The 26515-nt window shown below is 39.7% G+C and overlaps 1 protein-coding gene and 1 non-coding gene across 2 annotated transcripts in view; one reads left to right on the plus strand and one right to left on the minus strand.

Annotated features, from left to right (window-relative positions):
* The window catches only part of NWD2 (NACHT and WD repeat domain containing 2), a 179423-nt gene that overhangs the window by 138360 nt on the left and 14548 nt on the right, over nucleotides 1-26515 (minus strand). The window lies entirely within an intron of this gene.
* Nucleotides 20631-20737, plus strand: LOC113601025 (U6 spliceosomal RNA). The gene has a single exon (XR_003422155.1). It is a non-coding gene; the product is annotated as a U6 spliceosomal RNA (small nuclear RNA).

Here is a 26515-nt window from a genome sequence, read left to right on the forward strand (position 1 = left end):
CAAGGTCAGAATGTGGGGAGGGGCTGGGGCAGCACCACCCAGCTCAAATCGCACCTTCCTTGTTTACTGTGTGACCTTCTGTGTTACTTAACTTCGGGGATGATAACAGAATGAATCCCATAGGTGCAGGCAAAGAAATCATGATTTAATACAATAGTACTTTAATAAATAAAGAGCTTAAGAGGAGAAATGGGTCTCTGTCCTCCCCCCCCCCGCCCCCAAACCCCTGCATGGCTGCTCTAGTCTCCCTTGAGGGTCATCCAGACATGGCTTACAGATGCCTTTCTTTCTTCTCCTCCCATCAGGACTTTGAGGGAGTCTTTATTTTGCCAACTTTATATTATCAACTTTTAACAAAATGTCTGGAACAGAGCAGCTTTAAAAGAAAAAAAAGGTAAAATCTACCAACCCCCTCAACTGGTCCCAGAAATACTTGGTGTGGTGCAGAAGAGAGGAGGCCAAGACTGCCCCATGGGACATCCACTGTCCCAGGTAAACAGGAAGGAAATCCTTCGTAAAAACGTTTAATCAGAGTCCTGCAATAGGCATTTCTGCTTTTCTCTTTTGCGTTCATATGTAACTACGCTGAGGTTGTTTTTACCCACATCCTTTCACTGGCCTGGAAGCTCCACAGGAGCAGCGTTCTGAAATAGCATGTGGGTCAGCTTTCCTCCACCGTCCTCCAATGTCCCCCCTCATTTTTTCCCAAGCCAGGAGGTCGATCTGTAGAGAGTGTCAGCTTCCTGTGATTTGTGGACCCTGGGAGCCACAGCAAGAGGCCAGGGGGAGAAAGGAGAGAAGTCATGTCTTTATTTCACAGGGTCCTGCCCTGTAAAGTCCCCTCAGGAGGGGGCTTTCTCTTTGCATGATCCTGTAAACATGCTTCTCCAGGATCCTTTGGACAAGGGGTGGGTACAGCTCTATTATCATTGGCCCCAGGGGGCTGCACCACCCCTTGTAATTTCTCTCCACTCCTCCAAAAGCTTTGTTAAAAGTGCCTTTTGTAAGCCCCCCAAGAAAGGATCTAGTGTGTGCCATCTGTTTTCTGCTGGAGCCCTGACTGATACAGTACTCTAGGTATACACACAGAGAGCCACAAAACAACCATCTTCTTTCCTCCCACTAGGCAGCTAGACAGCAATGTTTCCTCTTTAATTCCTATTTAGGACCCAGGTACTTCCCCCTTGCTGCTTACCACCTATTCCTACAAATACTTCCGTGAATTCTAAAATGATCAGGACTTCTCCATTCTTTTTCTTCCTTTAGGAAATTCTTTTGAGAGAAACAATCTTTGCTATAACTTCGGAATAATTTTCCGTATCTTAGTTTTAGTTTTGTTGTGTACTTTTTAGAGGCATCATTTCACTTGATGATTATACTCTGCTGTCCATGTTTAAATTTAGCTACAGGTGATAATCTAATCTGAATGGAAAGCGGTAAGTTTTTCAAGATAAATTCTGCTCTTAATAGCTGTATTTTTTCAGTGAATAGGAAGAGTTTTAAATAAACTTACAAACATTCCATTAACAAGAAATGTAATATAAAATAAACTATTTTTGAGATAATTCAGATACAACAGAGATGCTTCTACTTTTCACTTCATTTTTTTTTTCAATCTAGTCCAGATATTACAGCAAGTTTAAAACGTATTTGAGAATAATCAACATATTTATTTACAATAAAATTCTGTCTCTACATATCATTTTGGGAAGTTCTACTGCTGAATTGTGAAATGAACAGCTAATTACTATGTTAACTTTTTCCTTCTGCAGGTACAGTCTTAGTATTACAGAATTCTTTTTTTGTTGTTGGTAAATCAACCCTCCCATTTGGTGAGGATCATTTTCCAGCAAAGGTTTTGTCCTATTTCTATTTATTTTGGCTTCCAAAGGGATGGATATTCAAAAGGAAAGCAGAGAAACATGGAGCTGGAAATCTGTAAAACAAATCATAATGAAGTTCCTTGCACAAATAGATCTAAAACCCAGAAAAGTCTAGCAGTAAATTCTACATCTTCTCTATTTAAACATATAGTCTGATATTAACCATGTGTATTTCTCATTATTTTCATCTGGCTTTGCATTCTGTCTTCCTTTTTTTGACTGTTATTCTTGATATCATATAAAAGAGCCAAATGCAATGGAAACAAGTGCCTATACTAAATTAGTCTGGTTTGTCCTAATGTTTGGACAGAATTGACAACAACAGAAGATTCAGGAAGCTGAAATCTTAATAATAATAAGCTGCACTTAATTTACCAAGAACGTGCCCTTCTATTTTGGGTGAGAGGGCTATAAAGCCAATTGTACATAATGGGATGGGTGAGGATGCCAGTTAAATCAGAAAATGGGCTATTCATCTTGTAGGTGTATGTGTTTTTGGAAAATAGCCCATTTCTCTTGTGCCATGGCTGGGTCAATTTCACTATACTTATAAATGGTCAAGGAAGTGAGTGCTAGTTTCCACAAAGATTCAGAGGATGTCAGAATGATCGAAACCCTCACAAAGGCAGCAATGCATATGACAATTCACCTAAGTGCACTTTTCCCAACTCATATGGCCATGTTTCATCAATTTTAAGTCGCACATTTGATGAAAAACGTCACTTAAAATTACTGGTGTCTCACAATTGCTGTTGACCAGCAAGGTGGCCATGGAGGTTGTGCCAGGGCAGGGCAGGCCGTGGGGGTGACATTTTATCTGCTGCAGGTAAAGGGGATCGCTTGTTTTGGAATACTGAGTGATGGATGGGTATGGCTCATTCCCAGTGGCATGTTTGATGGAAATGATCATCTCAACAACAGACAAGTGGGAAGGGTCAACAGTTAGGGAAAGTCATGGCTGAAGAAAGCAAAATTATGGCTACAGCTACGTGTGCATCCAGGGAATACCAGACAGGACCCAAGCTATTCACATACTCCTAACCAAACCTAAGGTTAAGCAAATGTACATAAAAAACCTCAAAGGACCTAGAAAAAGTAAAGGTCAGAGCAGAATTTAAAATAGCCTGAGCTTTGAATGCATTACTTACACCACACACAAATGCACAGATCATGGACAGAGGACTTACTGGCAAGGTGGTTGAGCATAACTTCGCACCACCAAGCTACAGAGATACATGGTAAACCCCCAGAAAAGCAGACCTAAAAATTAAAACAAGAGAATATCTATGGTCTATGTATACATACAAACTGGGCAGTGGTATACATGGAAGCGTATGACAGAGGAGACAAATTTCACAAAATTAGATCCAGTAAGTTACTACACAATGAAATAAAACCCAGTGACAATAACAATCTTCAGATTATTATCGTTATTATTATCAGTGGAAATATCTAAATACAGAGTTGCTAATATTATCTAAATGTCCAGTCTTCAACAAAAATATTGTGAGACATGCAAAGAAACTGGAAAGTGTGACTTGTATTCAGGAAAAAAAAGTAGTCATTAGAAAAGTTTGAACATCCCCTAATACTAGAGCAGATAAAAGCTTCAAAGAAGCTCTTAGAAAGAAGTCCCAAGTAGTAAAGAAAACCATAGTTAATGAATTACAGAAATGCATGATGGGGGGGGGGGCGCCAAAATGGTGACACAGGAACACCATGGACTTACATCCTCCACTGGGTGACTAAATCTACATGCACAAATAAAGCAATAGCTGCTGAAGAACAGAGAGATGACTGAACAGCTTCTGCACAACAAAGGAGAGAGTGACCACACAGAAAATAACAGAAGAGATGACACAAGGGAATGATGGGTAAACTCACACCTAGCACTGTGACCTGCAGTAGGGAGGGATAAGACTAAGGGACCATCAGTAGATTCACTGTCCTGGGCCACAGAAAAGTGAACTAACCTTAGAGAGTCTGCCAAACAGCAGAGGAGCTGCTAGAACACTTTCCAGGGGTCAGGGGTGCTGGTGAACACCATTGTTTACATTCCCCCTGCGCCTTGATAATAGATGGAAGCAGAGTCTGGGTGCCCCAATCTGCCTACTGTCCCAGTGAACGCTGGGTCCATAGCCCACACCAGCCCTAGCTGCTCCTCAAGGCCGCCCCCAACCTGTGCCACCCAAGTTCCACCTCTCTCACCAAGGTGGCCCTAGTATGGCACTGACTGGGACATTCCAGGACAGAGCCCACTATAGCTTAAGTAATCTCATCAAGGCAGCACAGGTACAAAACAATTCCAGGACCTTCTAGCCTGCACCTGCTTCAGCTCCAGTTGTCCCAGTAAGTACCCCCTCACCCCTATGTAGAGCTTCCTGAGATCCCTTGGCCTGTGCCTGCCTCAGCTTCATCCATCTTGCCACAGTGGCTCCTGTGTGGAGTGCCCAGAACCCCCCAGTCTGCACTGCCTCAGTTTTTGCCATCCTGCCAGGCATGCCCTGCATAGAACACCCTGGAGCCCTCTAAGTCTGTGCCTGCTTTAGTCTCAGCCATCTTGCCAGGGTGGTTCTGGGGCAGACTGCCCTGAAAGCCCAGCCTGTGCCCACTATAACTCAAGCCAGCCAACTAAAGCTGTCAGGTATACACAGTCTATACAAGGGACATTACTACACAAGGCCACTCCCTTTAAGACCAGGAGAGACAACTGTTTTGCCCAATTCATAGAAACAGGAAGACCAACAAAATGAGGAACAGAGGATTGTGTCCCAAATGAAAGAACCAGGCAAAATAATTAAATGAAACACAGAAAAAGTCTTCCTGATAAAGAGCTCAAAGTAATGGCTAGAAAGGTGCTCATAAGACTTAAAAGTGATGAACTCACTGAGAACTTCCACAAAAAGATATAGAATACAAAAGAGAACCAATCAGAGTTGGAAAAATACAATAACTGAACTAAAAAATACACAACAGTGAATCAAGAGCAGATTGGAGGATGCAGAATGGATCAGTGATTTAGAAGACAGGGTAATGGAAAGCACTCAAGCTGAGCAGAAGAAAGAAAAAATAATTAAAAAAAAATTAGGATAGGTTAAGGGACCTGTGAGACAATATCAAGCATGTGAACATTCACACTATAGAAATCCCAGAAAGAGAAAAAACAAGGAGCAGAAAAATTATTTGAAGAATAACTAAAAACTTCCCTAACCTGAGGAAGAAAACTACCATCCAGGTCCAGGAAGCAAAGGGAGTCCAAAACAAGATGAATTCAAGGATGTCCACACCAAGACACATAATAACTAAAATGTCCCAAGATTAAAGATAAAGAGAGAATCTTAAAGGCAGAGGAGAAGCAACTAGTTATGTACAAGGGAAACTCCATAAGGCTATCAGCTAATTTTTCAACAGAAACTTTTGCAGGCCATAAGGTAGTGGGAATATAATCAAACTTCTGAAAGAAAAAAAAAACAAAACTCTACAACCAAGAACACTCCACCTGGGAAGGTTACCATTTAAAAATTTAAGGAGAGATAAAGAGTTTTCAGACAATGGTGGAAACAATCCCACTTACAATTAATAACATCAAAAAGAATACCTAGGAATAAATTCAACCAAGGAGGTAAAAGAGACCTGTACTGTGAAAACTATAAGATGGTGATAAAAGAAACTGAAGAACACACAAATAAGAAGATACACTATACTCATGGATTAGATGAATATTGCTGAAATATCCATCCTACCCAAAGCAAGCTATATATTCAATGCCATCCCTACCAAAATACCAACAATATTTTTCAGAGAACTAGAACAATCCTAACATTTATGTGGAACCAAAGAAGACCCAGAATAACCAAAGTGATCTTGAAAAAGAACAAAACTGAGGGTATCCCAATTCCAGATTTCAAGATACACTACAAAGCTGTAGTGATAGAAACAGAATGGTAGTGGTGCTAAAAAAGACACGCATCAACAGAACAGAGAGACTAGAAATAAACCCATGTGTATGCAGTCAATTAATCTACAACAAAGGAGGTATAAACTGAAGACAGGTATCAGTTGAAGACAGTCTCTTCAACCAATGGTGTTGGGAAAACTGGACAGCTACCTGGAAAAGAATGAAACTGGACCACTTTCTAACACAATATACAAAAATAAACTCAAAATGGATTAGATACCTAAATGTGAGACCTGAATCCATAAAGAAGAAAACAAAGGCAGTAATCTCTTTGACATCAGCCGTAGAAAAATTTTCCTAAATATATCTACTTTGGTAAGGGAAACAAAAGCAAAATTAAACTATTAGGATTACATGAAAATACAAAGCTTTTGCAAAACAAAGGAAACCACCATCAAAAAGACAATCTACCTGATGGAAAAGATATTTATAAATGATATATCCAATAAGGAGTTAATACCCAATATATATAAAGTCCTTATACAACTCAACTCCAAAAAACAAAACCAAAAAAAAAAATGCAATTAAAAATGGGTAGAAGACATGAATAGACATTTTTCCAAAGAATACATGCAGATGGCCAACAGACACATGAAAAGAGGCTCAACATTACTCATCAGAGAAATTCAAATCAAAACCACAATGAGGTATTACCTCACAACTGTCAGAATAGCTAAAATCAAAACCATAAGAAACAACAAGTGTTGGTGAGGATGTGGAAAAAAAGGAACCCTCATGTATTGCTGATGGGACTGAAAACTGGTGCAGCTAATGTGGAAAACAGTATGAAGTTTCCTCGAAAATTAAAATAGAATTACCATATGTTCCAGTAATTCCACTACTGGGTATTTACCAAAAGCAAATGAAAATACTAATTCAAAAAGATATTATGTACTCTTATGTTTACTGCAGCATTATTTATAATAGCCAAGATATGGAAGTCATCAAGTGTTCATCCATACATTCATAGATAAATGGATAAAGAAACTGTAACATATATATCCAATGGAATAACACAACCATAAAAAGAATATTGCCCTTTGAAACAACATGGATGGATCTAGAAGGTGTAATGTTGTAAGTGAAATAACCAGAGATTGACAAATACTGTACAATTTCACTCATGTGTGGAATTTCAGAAACAAAAATAAATAAAGAAGAGACCAGCAAAAAAACCACACTCAAGGGGCGCCTGGGTGGCTCAGTTGGTTGGGCGTCCGACTTTGGCTCAGGTCATGATCTCATGGTCTGTGAGTTCAAGTCCCGTGTCGGGCTTTCTGCTGACAGCTCAGAGCCTGGAGCCTGTTTCAGATTCTGTGTCTCCCTCTCTCTCTGACCTTCCCCCATTCATGCTCTGTCTCCCTCTGTCTCAAAAATGAATAAATGTTAAAAAAATTTTTTTTAAATAAAATTAAAAAAAGAAAAAACCACACTCAAATATAGAGAACTGGTGATTGCCAGAGGAGAGGTGAAGGATGGGTGAAATAAGGGATGAGCACTGAGTACTGTATAAAATTGTTGAATCACTTATTGTACACTTGGAATTAATATAACACTGCATGTTAATTATGCTGAAATTTTAAAAATAGATTAAAAAATTTTAAAGTAAAAAAAAATGAAATGAGTCTAGAAGGTGACTAGAATCCACTGAATAAAATGGAAAACACTAGAAATGGCAAACGTGTGTTAATAGAAAATACTCTATAGGTGTATTTTTTCATTTTGTATCTACCTACGTTAAAAGATATGTTATATAAAGCAAGAATCAAAAAACTTTTATTGAGCTTATTACTTATAGAACTATAACTACACATGGCAATATTAATGCAAAAGGGGAGGGAACAGAATTATTTTCAAGTACATTTTCTACATTTTAGTGGAACAAAGTCAATCGTAATCTAAAGAGATTGTGAAAAAATAGATTTATCTTATGATCCCTAGAACAAATGCAAAGTAAACAATTTTTAAAATATAGTTTAAAAATCAATGGAGGAATTAAAATGGCATACTACAATATTTACTTAAGACAGAAAAAGGCAGTCAAGGAGGAACAGAGGAATAAAAAGGCAGAAGGCACATAGAAAACAAGTAGCAAAATGGAAATCTGAATTATGTTAATTCAACTACATTTACTATTATTATTATTATTATATATCAACGGTCCAAAAACTCTAATTAAAAGGCAGTTGTCAGACTTGATTAAAAAAACAAGACTCAACCAACTGCATGCCGTCTACAAGAGACATACTCTAGATTCAAGGATATAACTACGTTGAACGTGGAAGCATGAAAACAGATATGAATGCCATGACTGGCCTGGAATGGCTGTAGTAACATCAGGCAAAATCAGTCTAGAACTTTTACTAGATACAAAGAGATACTTTGAATAAAAGGGTCAATACATCTAGAGGACTTAACAATGATAAATATGTGTGTACCTAAAACAGGGCAAAAATTAACAGAATTAAAGGGAAAACCAGTAGATTTCAGTAATTGATAAGACAACTGGGAAGAACAGCAAGTCAACCGATAGAACGCTTTACCCAATGTATACAAAATATACATTCTTTTTGAGCTTACATGGAACATTCTCTGAAACAGACCATACATTATGCCATAAATGCTCGGATTAGAAAAGTGGTTTAAAATCAATAACTTCAGTTTCACTGTAAGCAGATATATAAAGGGTAAATTAAATCCCAAGTAAATAGAGTATAGAAAATAAGAACAGAAAGGAATAAAATAGAAAGCAAACAGAGAAAATTAACATAGCCAAAATATGGATGTCTAAAAAGATTAGTAAGATAAATAAATAATACTATAATGATTATATTAGCAAAACTGATTAAGGATAAAAAGAAAGGAAACTCAAATTATTAGTATAAAAATAAAGGTCATACCACTAGGCACCCTATGCTAATAAATTCAACAACTTCAGTAAAACAAATTCCTTGCAAACCTCAGTCTACCAGGACTGACAAAAGACAGAAAACCTAAATTGTCCTGTATCTTTTCAAGAGTTGAATTATAAAATATTCTCACAAAGAAAACACTGGCTCACATGACTTCAGTAACATATTCCGTCACACCCACTTAATGAAGAAATAGTATCAATCTTATATAACTATTATAAATAAATAGAGGTGACGGGAATAATTCTCAATTCTTTTTGAGGCCAACAGTACTGATATTCAAATCAGACAAATACAATGCAGGAAAAGAAAGCTACAGATCACTATCCTTCATGAGCACAGACTAAAGGTCCTGAAAATATCAGCAAATCAAACTCAGCCATAAATATTAAAAGGTAATATATGATGACCAAGTTAGGTTTATCCCAGAAAGGAAAAGACTAATTTAACATTTGAAAATAAACATGCAATTAACCACAACAACAGAATTAAGGACCGAGAACCCATAAGATTTTAAATGATGCAGAAAAGTCTTTAATAAAATGCAAACCCATTCATAATAAAAACCCTCAGAAAATTAGGAATTGATTAGAAAATTTTAAATATGAAAAAGAGCAACTGCCAAAAACCTGTATCTAACATCACACTTTATAGTGAAATATTGAACATTTTCTCATAAAATTGGGAACAAGGAAAAAATATCTTCTCTTACCATTTCTGTTCAAGAAGTTACTCTGAAGTATAATAGGCTAGTGCAATAAAGCAAGAAATAGAAATAAAATGTGTAAAGACCTGAAAGGCAGAATTGTAACTTTTTATTTCCAAATGACATGATTACGTATCTAGAGAATGCTAAGGAATTTACAAAAGAATTATTTGAACTCATAAATGAACTCGGCATAATCATAGGGCATATAAGGTTAACATAAAAATCAACTGTATTTTTGTATACTAGCAGCAATTAGAAAATTACATAAAATAGTTCCACTTAAAATGACATATTAAAGTTTTTAAGTACTTAGGAAAGAATTTTTAAAAATGTGTAAGACCTAGGGGCACCTAGGTTAAGGTTAAGCCTCTGGCTCTTGATTTTAGCTCAGGTCATGATCTCATTTTGTGAAATTGAGCCCCAAGTCAGGCTCTGTGCTGACAGCATGGAGCCTTCCTAGGATTCTCTCTCTCCCCTTCTCTTTGTGGCTCCCTGCTCACACTGTTTCTTAAAATAAACATTAAAAAAAAAAAAAAAGAAATAAAAATGTGTAAGACCTGTTCACTGAAATCTATAACGCACTGTTGAAATATCCATGTTCACAGATTGGTAGACTTAATATTGTTAGGATATCAATTATCTTTAAATTCATCTGTAGATTCAATGGAAACCCAATCAAAATCTCAGTGGGCTGTCTTATAAAAATGGACTCATTTTAATATATACATGGAAATTAGAAAGATCTGAAATGGCCAAAAGAATCCCAAAAGAGAAAACCATGTTAGAAAACTTACATTACCTTATTTCAAGACAATATGAACACATAGTGATACTGGAATAAGGACAAAGTGACCAACAAACCAGAACATAGTCTAGAAACATATCCACACACATGGGGTCAACTGATTTTCAACAAAGCTGTTAAAGCATTTCAGTGGGGGTAAAGAACATGTTTTAGACAAATGGCACAGGATCACTGGATAATGTATAGAAAATGAATCCTAACCCTGGTCCCATACCTTATATAAAAATTGATTCAACCTGCATCAGAGACTGAAACCTAAAAGCAAAAATTACAGTTTTCAGAAAAAAAAATATAAGAGAATAATTGCTATCCTGGAATAGGAAAAGGTTTATTTGGACAAAAAAAGCACTAAATATATAATTGGTAATTTTTCACCAAAATTAAAAACATCTGCTCATCAAAAGATATTTGGAAAATGAAAGGTACATGTTATAGACTGTGAATAAATATTTGCTATATATATATATGTTTGAGATATATATATATTTGAGATATATATATAATACATATACTTGTATCCAGAATATATAAACAATTTTACCAATTAATAAAAAGACGAAAACCCAAGCTGTTAAAGACTTGGAATACACCTCACAAAAAAATATGTACGAATGGCCAATATGTGTAGGAAAATGTGAATATTAGTATTCCTCAGAGGGATACAAATTAAAGCCTCAATGTGATACCACATCACACTCACTTGAAGACTGACAATATTGACTGATGTAAAGTACCTAAATCACAACCAGTTTTTACAAATTGACAGCCTTTGAGTCAGCAATTCCACTCGGGTATTTAATCAACAAATGAAAATATATACAATGAAAGATTCTCAAAAAATGCTAACATCTCAATTCATAGGAGAAAAAAAAACACTGGAAACCTCAATGTCATCAAAAGAATAACAATAATATGTTTATAAGACAGAATAGTACTTAGCTGAGTGAACTATACCACACAATGATGAATCTCCAAAACCTTATGCTGAGTGACAGAACGCAGATGAAAGAGTACCTATTGTATGATTCCACTTGAATGAAGCTCAAAAATAAACAAAACTAATCACTGGCAAAGGGATTAAGAAGAGTAGTGCTCATGAAGGGTGGAAACTGACGGGTGAGGAGTCCATGAAGAGCTTCTGGGGGCAAGGGATATGTACAGCTCCATTAGGGTGTGGATACACAAGGCAATACATTGTTAAAACTCATTAAATTGTACCCTTAAGATCTACATATCTTAATGCATATAAATTTCACAAAGGATTACTGGATCATTCATAGATAAGACTGTAGATTAAACTTCCACTTTTTAGTTTAATATTCTAGACCTCAGTCTTGTGTAGCTCAGATTCTCCTTAATTAAAAAGTACAATCAACCATTAAGAGCAGCACAAGAGGAGACAGCATCTGGATGTCCAGGATCAAACCAAATTGGGACTGGCATCATCAATTTCAGTATACTCCTTTTTTTAAAACTTACTTGTGATTGTAAAACACATGTTATTTATTCTAGCCCCAGATACAGGCTATTATATTTAATTCCTATGAAATCATCCATGCTCACATCTATGTAATACTAATAAACCTGGAATGCACTCTAACTGATCTTACTTGGCTAAAAACAGACTTTCTCTCTCTCTCTCTCTCTCTTTCTGAACAATTAATGGAAATAAATCCTGAGGATTTATGCTTTAACAACATTTAAATAATTATGGATGCAATTGGTTATGCTGGGTTTTTGGGAGAATCCTGGTGCAGATACTAATTTGCCACTTTAAAAAAATTTTTTTTTAAGTTTATTTACTGAGAGAGAGAGAAAGAAAAAGAGAGAAAAAGAGAACATGTGCATGCATAAGTGGGGGAGGGGCAGGTAGAGAGGGAGAGAGCATGCCAAACAGGCTGTGCACTGCCAGCACAAAGCCTGATGCGGGCTTCAACTCACAAACCGTGAGATCATGACCTGAGCAGAAGTCAAAAGCTCAACCCACTGAGCCATCCAGGAGCCCCCTAACTTGCCTCTTATGCTTAATATATTGCATAGTATACCTGTCTTGTGGCTCCTCTATTTGCCTCCAGTCTCTCTCACCTCATCAACTCACCATTCATATTGCTACCAGAATAATTTTCTTAAAAATGGATTTCCTCATACCAACAGTCTGCCTTCTCCTTTAAATATTACCAAATAGCCTTTGACAAGCTCTTACCAATTATAGGACACATCACTAATGCTGATGAGTGACCTTACTGCATAAAAATATCATATGTCAACCTAGTTTTGTAATTGTCTTAGCAACATTCAAGCTACGTTTTGTAATACTGCATATTCATTGGATGACTTTCTGGCAAGGTACTGTCCAAGGTGCTAAGAATCAACACATGCATAGAACAATCCCAGTTCTTTAGAAGTTAACAATGAATTTGGGAAACAAGGCATAGACACTAGATAAAGTGAAGCAATAATGTGAAAGGTCTATGATTTAAAAATCAGCATTTAAGCAATAATTTTCCCAGGAGTTCATTCAGAATGGTTTCCTGCAAGTAGACCTTAAAACTGAAACACAAATGCTTCATTTGGGGGAATATGTGAGGGTAGAGTACAGGAAGAAATCAGCTAGCTGGTAGGAAGATGCCAAAATATGAAAGCCTAGCAACTCAGACTCTTAAGTTCAGACTTTATTCCAGAGGTGGTGAGGGGTAATTTAGAGGTTTCCAAGTTGAGAAGGGGCAAGCATATGGAAACAGTTTCTTGAATACAAAGCTATAGTCTTTCTACAGAGGACTCCTACAGGAAGTAAGACAGGTCATAGGAACAGGTAAGGGTAAAAGCTGATAAAGAAGAGTAGACAACCTATGACACTGGGGTCAAATGGCTTTCACAGTTCTTATTACATGCAATTATTACTTTCTATTTCTTTGTTTCTCTCCCTCATTAGACACAAAATCCTTGGAGGCAGAATCACTTTATTATTACTTGTTATAATGCTTTCCATTATTGTTACAATATTAATTCCTGGCATATAGTAGGGACTCAACTCTTGTTTTAAAGAACACATTGGGGTGCCTGGGTGGCTCAGTTGGTTAAGGGTCTGTTCTTGACTTCGGCTAAGGTTATGACCTCATGGTTTGTGAGTTTGAGCCCTATGTGGGGCTCTGCACTGACAGGGTGGAACCTGCTTGGGATTCTCTCTCTTTCTCTCCCTCCCTCTCTCTCTGTCCCTCCCCCCTTTGCTTGCTTTCTGTCAGAATAAACTTTAAACAAATTTATAAAGAACACATTAAGAGCGAGAGGTATGATTGCAGGACTCTGGTTGCAAGATCTTTATCACTCCAAACTTAAAGTCTTTAACTTTTGTAGGTCTATAGATTGTGGCTAGATGCATCCCTAGGTGAGGTGCTCAATTCAAAGGAAGAGTCTTGTCATCTACATTTTCTAGAGAAAAGGCATATCAAAAAAAAAAAAAATGGACAGGACCACTTGATGTCTACACTAGAGGGTAAGACCCTCCTTTTGTTCTGATTAATAGATTCATAAGAATTCTTAAAAGCCACAGGCTCTGATGGAGTTGATACTGTCAAGGGCTGCAATGCTTTTCTCCTTTTCCTCAGCATTTTTCCTGCAGCTCCTTACCTCCCTCGGTGAAACGGCAATAGGTTCCTTAACATGAGTGACAGCTCCTACTATGCATACATAATCATAGTAAACCCTCAGTAAGTAATTAATTGGATGACTGCTTGTATGAATCATAGCAAGTTATGGAAAAACTCCTATTCTGCAATGACAATTTCTAATTAATGTGAACATGAAATATTTATGATTTATAGCAACACAGTCATAAGAAGTGGTCTCGGAATCAGGAGACAGTCTCCAACTAAAATTTAGTTTTCTGTTTCTCTGTGTTTCCTTTATGGTCACATGCATTCTGTAACAATTCATACTCTTTGCTATAGGTCTTTTTCTACCCTGAATTCTACTCATCTTCCAAGTTCCAGCTCAAGCGATGACATTTTTCAAGTCATCAAGCTCTTTTGTATACTTAATTTCTCTGAATTTTTAGCACTTATTTTAATTAACCTGGAGCTGCCTCAAGATATCTCTTCTTTTACCACGTTATTTTCAACTGCATTTAACACACTGACTATACATTTACTATCGGTATTGCACAGTACTAGGTGCCAGGTGGGAGGGGTGGGGTGACAATGAGAAAGACATATGCACTTCCTCTAAGGATTCAGTGTGTTGGTATAACGATCCAGAGTAATATATGATCAATGTCATGAAAAAGAAGATAGAGGTGGTGTAAGTAACAGCAATATAAATTAAGATATATAAAGTGGGGTTTGAGAAGTAACACCAGGTTGGAGGCTACAGCAAGTATTTTTTTTCCAACACCTTTTTCCTTCTTTCACCTCTTGTGAGAATCTTTTCCCCATTTCCATTCTCCAGCTTCAATACGTGACCATCTGGACACAGTGATTGGTCTAAAGGCTGAACATGTGACCAAAGCCAAGCCAATTGAAGTCCTTCCCACCCAAGTGTTTTCAAACTCTAGCTGAAGGAGACTGCTTCTTTTTTTTTTTTCCTAGTTAAAAGTTGTAAAACTGTGAGACCGAAGTAGCCTGTGGCCACATCTATTTCCACCAAAGTCAGAAGTGTTGGTCTGAGATAATTTGGTAGGCATGTGGAGAGAAGCAAAAAGCAGCAGCACACAGTCCTAATCATGTTCAAGCTCCTGACTGTTACAAACTGAATACCTGTGTCCCCCAAAATCCATGTTAAAATCCTAATCCCTAAATGTGCTGGAGGTAGGGTCTCTGTGAGGTAATCATAAGGTCAAGAAGGTGGAACCCATATTGGGATTAGTGCTCTTCTAAGAAGGGAAAGGGAGACCACAGCCCTCTTTCCCAGCCATGTGAGGATAAAACAAGGCATCCTTCTGCAAGCCAAGATGAGGGCTCTCACTAAAAACTGAATGTACTGGCACATTGCTCTTGGATTTCCCAGCCTCCAGAACTTTGAGAAATGAATGTTTGTTGGTTTAAACCACCCACACCTATGGTATTCTGTTGCAGCTGCCCAAACTAAAGACACCGATCCTACCTATTTCTGAGGTCAGATTCAGCCCTGACTTGCCCCTACACCATTAAATTGCTGGCATTAATACAACTCCAGTTCTTGCTTAAATTAGTTTGAGATAGGCTTCTGTCCCCTGCAGACAAAGTGTGCTGGCTAACCTGGGAAAGTCACAAGTACTGAAGGGAGAACACTGCATTCAAGACCACTCTTGAAGGATGGGTAGGACTCCAAAAGGTGAACAAGAGACAGGAGGATTCACAAACAAAGGCAGAGAGGAGAGAAAGGGCAGGGCTGTAGCCAGAAACAATGCACTTAGGGAGTCTGGTGGGAAATGAAGCTGAAGGCAAAGACTGTTGTTATAGCATCTTCAAATCTTGGCCGCAAGGGTGGTTTTTTGGTGGCTTAAAGTTGTGGTAGGCTAAGTAAGGCCCCTCCCCCAGAACATTCAGATTTTAATCCCTAGAACCTGTAACCATTACCTGACATGACAAAGGGGACTTTGCAGATGTGAATAAACGCAAGAACTTGAAATGGGGAGATTATTTTGGGTTATCTGAGAGGACCCAATAATCACAAGTGTCCTTATAAGAGGCGGACAGAAAGATCTGGTGAGAGGAGGAAGTGTGACCATAAAAACAGAGTCAGAGGTAGGGATGTGACAATGGGAGCAGAGGTCAGAAACAGAGACCTGAAGGTGCTACACCACTAGCTTTGAAGCTGGAAGGGGCCACGAGGCAACAAATACAGGCAGACTCCAGAAGCTGGAAAAGACAAGGAAAGAGACTCTCCCCTACAACTTCTAAAAAGAATGCAGACCTTGTCAACACCTTGACTTTAGCCCAGAAAATCTGAGTTCAGATTTCTGATCTCCAGAACTTTAATATATTTGTACCGTTATAAGCCACTAAATTTGTAGTAACTTGTTAAGAAAGCAACAGAAAATGAATTCCAATCTTTTATGTTTGTTAGATACTTTCTAACTTCAGATGTCATTGTCAGTAACTACACTGTAAGCTTCTGGATATAAATCCCATGTCACATACTTCTGTGTGTCTTTACACAGAGACTGTTCAGAGCTGGGTCAATTAAATCTTAGGAGTTTGTATAATTCACGGCAGCTGACCCTGTTTGAACTATAGCATTTGATAATCTGGATCTTGAGGACTTACTCTCTTTTTTAAAATATTTATTTTGAGAGAGAGAGGATGCGTGTGTGTGCCGGGGAGGGAAAGAGGAAGGGAGGGAAAGAGGGAGAGAGAGAATGAATCTCAAGCAGGCTCTCTGTGTTGTTAGCACAGAACTTGATGTATGGTTCAATCTCACAAACCAGGAGCACATGACCTGAGCTGAAATCAAGAGTCAGACACCTAGCTGACTGAGCCACCCAGGCACCCCATTACTCTCCTTTTGGAAAAGAATTATTCAATACTTGATTATCACAAAGTATTCCTTTTTTTTTTTTTTTTCCCTTCCACAGCTTCACTTTTTTTGGAAGGTAGAAAAGCTTACAATCAAGTCACAAAGAGGCTGGACTGGGCTTGAGAGGTAATAACTTGCTTGGAACGGATTTTAATATTCTTGAAATTTGTATTATTTTGAGTATTTAATGGCAGGGAGACCTATTTTGAGATTCATTCTACCCTACAGATTCTGCAGTAAACACTCCTGCATATTTGGATAGTATAATTCTTATGGCAGAAATATTGTGCCCAAAACAAATGTATTTTTTTTAACTCTTGATGATTGAAAGATGGCATTAGAGGACTATAGTATTTTAAAATATACTATACACATCTAGGGGGTGCCTGAGTAGCTCAGTTGGTTAAGTGTCCAACTCCTGGTTTTGGTTCAGGTCACGATCTCACGGTTCATGGGATCAAGCCCTGCATCAGGCTCTGTGCTGACAGCATGGAGTCTGCTTGGGATCCTCTCACCCTCCCCCACTTCCCCTATCTCCGCACCATCCCCCACTCACACTTTCTCTCTGAAGATAAGCAAACATTAAAAAAACATATACTATACACATCTAAATGTGATTCGTCTTTAGAACTTAAACGGGAATTAAACATTTTTATGTGTGCATAGAATATAGTTGCATCAATGATACAGGGCTAGATCCTGCATGTTTTGCTTCTGATTTTATTTCTTATTTAATGAAGTCTCATTTTTCATCTTTTGAACATTTGAAAATGTCTGATTATATGTTAAGGGTATTTGTTTTCATTTTGTTCTGTTAGGGCAGGGAATTTTAAATGCTACCACCTCACCAGCTTTCAAATATAGACTGAAATATCTGCTTGACATATGGACACATCCAGATATAAATATATGCAGCCTCCTTGGACAAAAATCTCCAGAACGCTGAGTTTACTGACTGTACAGCAAAATGACCTATTTAGGAAAAAGGTCAGCTGATCATAAAAAATCAAAATCATGAACAACGCAACTCCAGGATGGGGGAGGATAGAGAAACCTCATTTTACCTAAGGGAGAGAAACGATACGGACCACACATCCACCAAAAGCAAAGCAAACTCTTCTGAAGTTCTGGGAAGATACGAGGTTTAAGCCAGCGATTTCACCTTCAGTGAGCCACTCAAATTCTCCATGTCTTCCTATATCATAGGAAGGGGCTGATAAAAAATCATCACCTATCCCATCTGAATTCAGCCAGGCACTAAATTAAAATTGACAGTTATCTGTTAGCTTTGGGACTGGATAGACAGATTGAAGGAGTCCACTGTCTAAAACCTCCCCGGGTCTGTTGGTGTTATTTCCATCAGAAATGAATAGAATGGCTGTTAACTGCCCTGCTGCCATAGTCTGGAATCTCCATCATAATAACGATCAGATATACCCCTAGCACTCTCTTTAATTGCTATCTTGTTTCAGGAATGCTCAGAAAGTGGTTGTTTGTCATCTCACTGTGTACAGGAACTCAGTAAACGTTCAGGAATAAAAGCAATCTTTAATTAATTCCAATGATCATCCAAAGCCCTACTGCTAAAATCATTTCTTCTTTTTTCATTTTAAATAATTTAGGGCCCATTCCAGCCTATCATTCAAGGGTCTCAAATATTTTATCTTCACACACCTTGGCACACCTCTGATTTTTTTCCCCTGCTGTATTCTTCCTGAATATTCTCCCCTCCTCCTTCCCTCTCTGCTTTTTCCTCTTTTCCCCTTCTTTCCCACCCGATGCCCCCCCACCACCACGTACATGTACACACACACACACACACACACACACACACACACACTCATTCTACTTCCGTTCTGAATTATCAAACCAACAACTAGCATTAGTGTGTCCACTGCACCAGGCACAGTGCTAAGTGCTTTCCATACATTATCTCATTAAACCTCACAGGAACTTTAAGTCAAATGCTATTTTCAGCCCGGTTCAGTGATGAGGAAACCAATGCTCGGGAAGGTTGAGGAGGAAGACGCACTGCCACAAAGTGGCGGAGCCCAGATACCAGACCTAGCGCTTTTGGATTCCAGAACCTGAAGCCACACAATTCTCTGTCATGGTTAACATCTTGAAAGCTTTCACAACCCGTGCTCCCTCAGCCTCCAAACCAGACTGGAGAAGGGAAAGGGGCAGACAGCTCCAGCCATGCAGGATTTCTCTAATGAATGAATCCACGAATGAGACTCTTGGCCACCTTGGGGATCTGCTATGAAACATGTGGCTTATGTGTTCTCCTTTGCGGACTGTTCCGTTTTCCGGCCTCAGGTATAGGTCTAGTAGATACAAAATGCCCTGGGATCCTAGTAGCTGTGATAGCTGCACCATGTAGCCCCTGGTTGTCCCTGATGGGGGTCACATCACAGCTGCTGCTGCTGGGCTGCCAGAGGCCCTAGGCGACACTCACTCAGGCCTCTAATGTTGACGGCCATCACTCTCATGGCTGCTACTGCCCTCACCGAGGCCGACGTGGTAGTGTTGATGGTCCTTGCCCCATCAACTTTATCATGGGCTCCTGAATGACTGCCCTGGTTTCTACTCTCAAAGAATTTTCAACAGGGTTCCTCAGGGCTTTAGTTCAAGCACATGACAGGGGTCCACCTGGAGATATACCGAGAAGCAAAGCAGCCTGGGACGCTTTCCAGCACCCAGAGACTAAGACGGACCCCACCCTCTGCCACCTCACAGAGGACTTCCGATCTGCCCAGGTCACATATGAGAAGGTGGCTTCTTCTTTTAAGAGTCTTATTCCCATGGTTTAGGGCACTGTGTCACCTGCTAACTCAAAAGATCCAGTAACTGTGTCTCTTATCCCCTTCTCTTTTAATTCCTAGAAGCCAGAGTAGGCAGGGGATGAAAGTTAGGTTCCACATCTTTTTACTCTAATAGGATGCTGAAGGAACTGCCGAATGAAAAACAAACAAGTACAGATCAGATTTGTAACAAATCTGCCTTGAAATTTTCTTACACTCACTTTTAAAAATAACCCGAGTCAATAATAAATGTACTCCCCCACAAATAAACAGTAATCCTTATCTTTTATGGATAAAGTTGGTTTCTGGAGCTAAGCCTAGAAATTATGCTAAAAGAACATGGTGGCCCCATGTGATCTGGCCTCCCTAAGTTCCCTCCAAAGACTGATGTTCAACAGAGACGCACTAAGCACAGCTTACTGGTTGCTTATAGATGGCATCTGTCCTGGTTGGTTGGTACCTGGCAATATGGGGGTACACACTTTTGTGAAAACTGCACTGCCTCCATCTATTCCCCACCACACTGATCTTGCTGCTCCTTGGGTCTCCAAAGGCATGCCTTGCCACAGGACCTTTGCACTTACTGCTTCCTCCTTCCACTTACTTCTTGGCAGAAATGCTTGGCTCCCTTCTGCCATTCATGTCTCTGTTCAAATATTATCTCCTCAGACAGACTTTCTCTGACCACTCATTACTGGGAGACAGTACCTGCCCAAATGCTTCCTCTTTATCTCACTCTACTTTTCCTCATAATACATACCATCACCTCCACAAACTTTACAAACAAATGTATTTGCCTTTTTATGTCATGGTCCCTCCATCTGAACGTGACAACCACAAGGGGTAGGGGTAATGTGTAGTTATTTAGCATTGCTAAATTCTATCCTCAAGGCTTAGAACGGTGGTTTGTATGCAGAAAGCCATCAACAAACACTTGTTAAATGACTATTGTCACTGATTAAAAATGGGGTCTGAGAGTAAAAGGAAGAAGGCATGCTGATTCTGGTGGCTCTAAACTTCCTTCTGGTGATAATTCTACGAAAGCACTTTTTAAAACGTTTATAATAGTGCTGGCTTTGGCACCACATATACTAAAATTGGAATGATACAGAGAAGATTAGCATGGCCCCTGCACAAGGATGACATGCAAACTCATGAAGCGTTCCATATTTTTGAGAAACTTAACAGAAGACCATGGGGGAGGGGAAGGAAAAAAAAAAAGGTTAGAGAAGGAGGGAGCCAAAACATAAGAGGCTCTTAAAAACTGAGAATAAACTGAGGGTTGATGGGGGTGGGGTGGGGTGGGGTGGAGGGGAAAGCGGGCGATGGGCATTGAGGAGGGCACCTGTTAGGATGAGCACTGGGTGTTGTATGGAAACCAATTTGACAATAAATCTCATATTAAAAAAAATAAAACGTTTATAATAGCTATGGCCTCGTTAAGATGTCAACCTTGATAGGCAGCTGGAAATAAACATTCTGGCTTAATACAAACAGAATATAAATGCTTCCTAATTGTGTCATCATGGCACACATCTTCCTTCTCCTACTGAGTGGGCAACAAAGATACCATGGTGGATGAGTTGGTTTTTTTTTTTTTTTTTTTTTTTTTGAATGACTGCCAGCTAGTTGAGCCAGGCCTGATGTCACTTCTTTACCCGCTGAGGTGTCAGCAACTCCCAGGTAAACAGATAATGGAGCTAATAATGGTAACAATCCTAGTTAACATTCAATGAAAGCTTATGAGGTTCCAGGCATGTGATAAGCATTATCACAAGCTTTACCTCATTTGAGCCTCATAAAAATCCCAGCATATTTTCAATTTTAGAGATAGGCAAATCTAGGATTAGAGGAACGGACTGCTTTAAGGTCACGGAGTCGGAAAACAGCAGTCAGAAAATGGCACACCGCAAGTGCTCCAACCCAAGTGTTTCCGACTCCTGAGTCCGACCCTTTACCCTCTATTTACTAGCCCCCGTAAGCGTTGTGTGCTGTACGTGCACACACAATGTATTCCACCACAAAATTCAGGGTAGAGAGCCAATCCCTTCCACACCCAGGAGTTCACACACAACCATCTGACCCCAAAGCCCAATGATTTTATCATCCTAAAGTCTCATCTGTTGGCCTAAGGAAGGGGCCCTTTCTGCGTATTTCATCTTGCTCATGCTCCCCATCTTCCTACTGAAACTTTGGTCAGAGTTCCTAAATCCCGCCCATGTCGTCCACTGACTTGTGCCCTTTGTTTTACTTTCCACATTCAAATCAACAGTGCACATTCATGCAGTAGGTTCAGAAGGAGGACAGGCACTATTATCCCTCTTCTTCAGAAGATGGAATGGACATGGTCACCGAGTCAGGAAAAAGGGCTATTAGACCCCACACTCCCTCTTCCTGCACAGAAATAAAACAAGACGGAACTGCCGGGGAGTTTCAAAGAAGTGGGCTAATGTAATACTGGAGCTGGAAGATGTCCCAGAAGGTCCTGTTTCTCAGCCACTTCATTCTGCAGATGAGGCAAGTGTCCCAGAGAAGATGCCCAAGGTCACAGAGCTATACTGTCCAAACCAGACATTTCAGTCCATGTTCTGCCCCCCACCCCTTACCATCTCGCAATGTCTCCAGGACAAGAACATTCTCCCATATGCGCACACAAGGCCATCAGAAGGCGAGGAGAGGGTCTCTGGTGAAAACACAGCTCTCCAACTTCTAAAGGGCTGTTACACAAGCCTGATGGCACATGATTTAAATGGAACATAAAATGAAATTTGCCATAAAAAGGATGTTTCAGAAAGCAGCAAGGTGCCTAACTGGTCCTCAAAGACACAATGTCGCTAGCCCATACCACTGGCACAATTGCCTTCTCACTGTTCTTGTGAGAAATGCACGGGCACGTAAAGCTGCACGGCCACAGTCCGGGTTCACGACGGACCTCTCTTCACCTCACCCCCAGTCCCTGATTTCCCGGTGGGAAGGCACCCGTCTCCCCCCACTTCCTCCTCAGTGGCTACAGCAGGGGACGGGGAGCTATATGTGTGGAATGTGGCTTACTGGGAACTTGGGCCTCAGGGCTTGGGGACCCTAGGGCTGGGCCTCCATGGCCAGCCCAGTGGGCACCTAGCTGGCCTGTGGGTGAGGCCCTATCAGCCCTGGGATGAAGGAGTAGGGGAGCCATACAGGCATGAGGAGTTTGGGTATAGTGACGGAGGGTTACTTCACTGAGGAGGGACTGGAGGCAACAGGGACAGAACCACCACAGGAGGTATGGGATTTGGGAACCAGAGGTGGTCCTGGCAACAGCCGGACCTGCAGAAACACCCAGCATGGCCGGGGCATGAGGAAGACTGCCCCCACCTCACTGCCCTCTCCACTTCCATTTCTCTTCAGGGGTCTTTAAATTCAACAAGCATTTCTTGAGTAAATACTGTGTGAGCACTATTGTTAACACAGTCACTTAAGAGTCAGTTTCCAACTCATGTATTTGAAAGAGTTGTTTTTTTTTTTTTTTTTTTTTTTTAAAAAAAGCATGATTCTTTGTTTCTGCATCGGGCTCACTGTTTACATACTACAACAGAATTTAGTGCTCAGAACTCCATAAAAGAGACAATGGAAGGGTTTTGTTTCTGTAGAAAGGAAGATGGGGCGGCAATGCAAGCTGGTGCAGCCACTCTGGAAAACAGTATGGAGGTTCCTCATAAAACTAAAAACAGAACTACCCTACGACCCAGCAATTGCACTACTAGGCATTTATCCATGGGATACAGGTGTGCTGTTTCAAAAGGACACATACACACACACCCATGTTTATAGCAGCACTACTAACGACAGCCAAAGTATGGAAAGAGCCCAAATGTCCCTCGATGGATGAATGGATAAAGAAGATGTGGTATATATATATATACAATGGAGTATTACTCGGCAATCAAAAAGAATGAAATCTTGCCATTTGCAACTATGTGGATGAAACTGGAGGGTATTATGCTAAGTGAAATTAGTCAGAGAAAGACAACCATATGACTTCACTCATATGAGGACTTTAAGAGACAAAACAGATGAACATAAGGGAAGGGAAATGAAAATAATATAAAACTATATAATATAAATATATAATATATAATATATATAATTTATATAAATATATATATAAAAATAATATAAAAACATGGAGGGAGACAAAACAGAAGAGACTCATAAATATGGAGAACAAACTGAGGGTTGCTGGAGGGGTTGTGGGAGGGGGGATGGGCCAAATGGGTAAGGGGCACAAAGGAATCTACTCCTGAAATCACTGTTGCACTATATGCTAACTAATTTGGATGTGAATTTAAAAAAATAAAAAATAAGTTAAAAAAAAAAAAGGAAGGAAGATGGGGACTCATGGTTCTAGAAACAGCCTCAGGTCACAGCGCTGGTAGATAGTGGGCAGTACTGAATCGAGAACTCTGGGGTCATGATTCCTGGATGCCCCGGACTCACATGAAACTCACAGCTTACCAGTTTGCACAGCTGTCCCCCTGGGAGACGCAGGTGCTGGCAGAGAGAAATCTGCATACCCATGTGAGGTCAGCTTATACACCCACCTGCTTACATACCCGCTGGGGCTGCCCCCCAGAGCAGAGGTCTGCTTTGATACTGCTCATGGGATTTGCAAAAGTGAAACCTGTTTTTTCCTCCCTGACAAGGTTGACACAGACTAATTTCTGAAAGGATAAAAAGAAGGAAAAACAAAACATTATACAGCAAGTACTGAATCCAAAAAAAAAGGAGTTTCAAACAGTTTTTAAAAATCTCAGTAAAAGAATGAAAGCACTTGGCTAAGCCCTAAATTTCATTTTCTTCAGATAATCCTATGGGGCACATAAAGGGTGGCAGGCTCCTAGCCTTCCTCCACCAAGCACTCTGGCTCCCCTATCCCGAGAGGGACCAGATTAAATAGCTAGCCCTTTTCTAGTATAACCCAACTCCAAACTTGAGAAACAAAACTGTTTTGGTTTCAAGACTTCTAGATTCTGGAGCCTTCTCCTTCATTTCATTCTAGTCTGAAATCTGCAGAGCAGAATCAACAAAGAAATGAATGATAAGCACTCTGTCCCTGGACCTTGCACTGACTCAGTCAAGAGACCCATCTCCTCCCTCCCCTTCCCATCTCCTCTCTCCCCTCCTCCACCCCAAACACCAACACACAGGAATATCTAGATCATTTGCTTAGTATAACTCAGGCTTACAATGACCATTACACGCATACAATAAGAATTATCAACTGATGTGGGGCCCCTGGGTGGCTCAGTGATTTAAGTTTCCGACTTTGGCTCAGGTCACGATCTCATGGTTCATGGGTCTGAGCCCCGTGTATGGCTCTGTGCTGACAGCTCAGGGCCTGGAGCCTGCTTTGGATTCTGTGTCTCCCTCTCTCTCTGCCCCTCCACCACTCTCACTCTCTCTCTCTCTCTCTCAAAAATAAAATAAACATTAAAAAAAGTTTTTTAAGAATTATCAACTGACGTAACCATGGGGTCATTCTACCATAATGGCCACACAGAATGAAATAGTTTTCAAACATATGTGAGGTCTGTATTGAAATCCTCCCTAAAGAGGGATGTTCCTTTTTGCGAAGAGTGGTCCTTCTCACATGAATGTGGGCACCAAATACGCTTTGAAACATCGTAGCAAACTGTGCATCAAGGTCTAAAGATTAACAGGGGTTAGAAAAAAGACAAGACTTTATGTAGATTAAAGCAACATTAAAGGGATTCTTTATGTGTGAAAGAAATTATGGTTTTTAGTTTAAGATTATAGCACACCCTACATTAAAAGGTGGAAGTGCTATCTTTTTATTCTTTCTGAATGTCATTTTATTGAAATCTGCTTGTTATCCGTGGCTTTAAAAAGAGAGTTGGGGCTAATTTTTAAAAGCAGGTTTTAAGTAGATCTGCTCTATTATTTAGAGATGGAACTTAGTAACTTAATACCTTATAATTTGGGCTGAATTCATATTTATGTGTTAAAACCATCACTTAAAAACGGTGTTTTTATGTAGTTGCCTCTAGCTAAAAGCATACGCGATTACATGGGTGGCATAATCTGGGAAAAGGGACCATTTCATGCTGCAATTTACAAAAAAGTAAGTTACTCAAGCAACTGTCATTCCTTTGAAACCTTTATCCCTCGTTCTTTTCTCTAATCTCCTAGGGCTTTTAGCAAATTCGGATCTAGAACTTTTGAGTCCTTGATATCTTTCAGGCATTGTGTTAGGTGCTTGCGTATTTCACTTCTTTCCCACAATAATCTTGCCAGGTAGTTATTATTGTGACCAACCTTCAGAAGGGACAATGAAGTCTGAGGAAACTAAATACACAAATTTACAACAAATCTTGGGATTCAAAACCAACTGTAACCTCCAAGTTCTTTCATCTTACCCAGTACATACTATAATGCGTTTATTTTATTTTACTAATTTCTCTATTGCTGCAAAACATATCCAAATCACTGGCTTAAGACAACATTTATCTTCCCCTTACATCTGCAATTTCAGCAGGGTTCAGCAAGGAAGGCTGCCGTTTGCCTCACATGGCTTCAGCTGAACTGCGAAAGCGGAGATGCACTTTCAAGGGGGCGCATTTTCCTTGACCGCAAGGTGGCCGATTTCCAGAAGCCTGGGCCCAGAAACTGGTGCGGTGCCATTTGTTCCATATTCTATTGGCCAAAACCAGTTGGGAGAGCCCAGATTCAAGGAGAAAAGTCACAGATTCCATCTCTCAGTGGGATGCATGCCAAAAAAAAAAATTGGGGGCCGTGTAACAAAACCCCCACACCTTCTAAGACTTCAGGTTCAATGGTGATTTTGTTAAATTGTGAGATTCCTCTTTTATGAATGCTTTCATCCCGCATGACTTTGCAGATGAATGCCCCCAAAGGCAACTCCTCCAAGGTGGGAAGGTCTGGGTCTTTTCCC

Source organism: Acinonyx jubatus, chromosome B1, assembly GCF_027475565.1.
Source record: "Acinonyx jubatus isolate Ajub_Pintada_27869175 chromosome B1, VMU_Ajub_asm_v1.0, whole genome shotgun sequence".
In the NCBI taxonomy this organism is placed as follows: Eukaryota; Metazoa; Chordata; class Mammalia; order Carnivora; family Felidae; genus Acinonyx; species Acinonyx jubatus.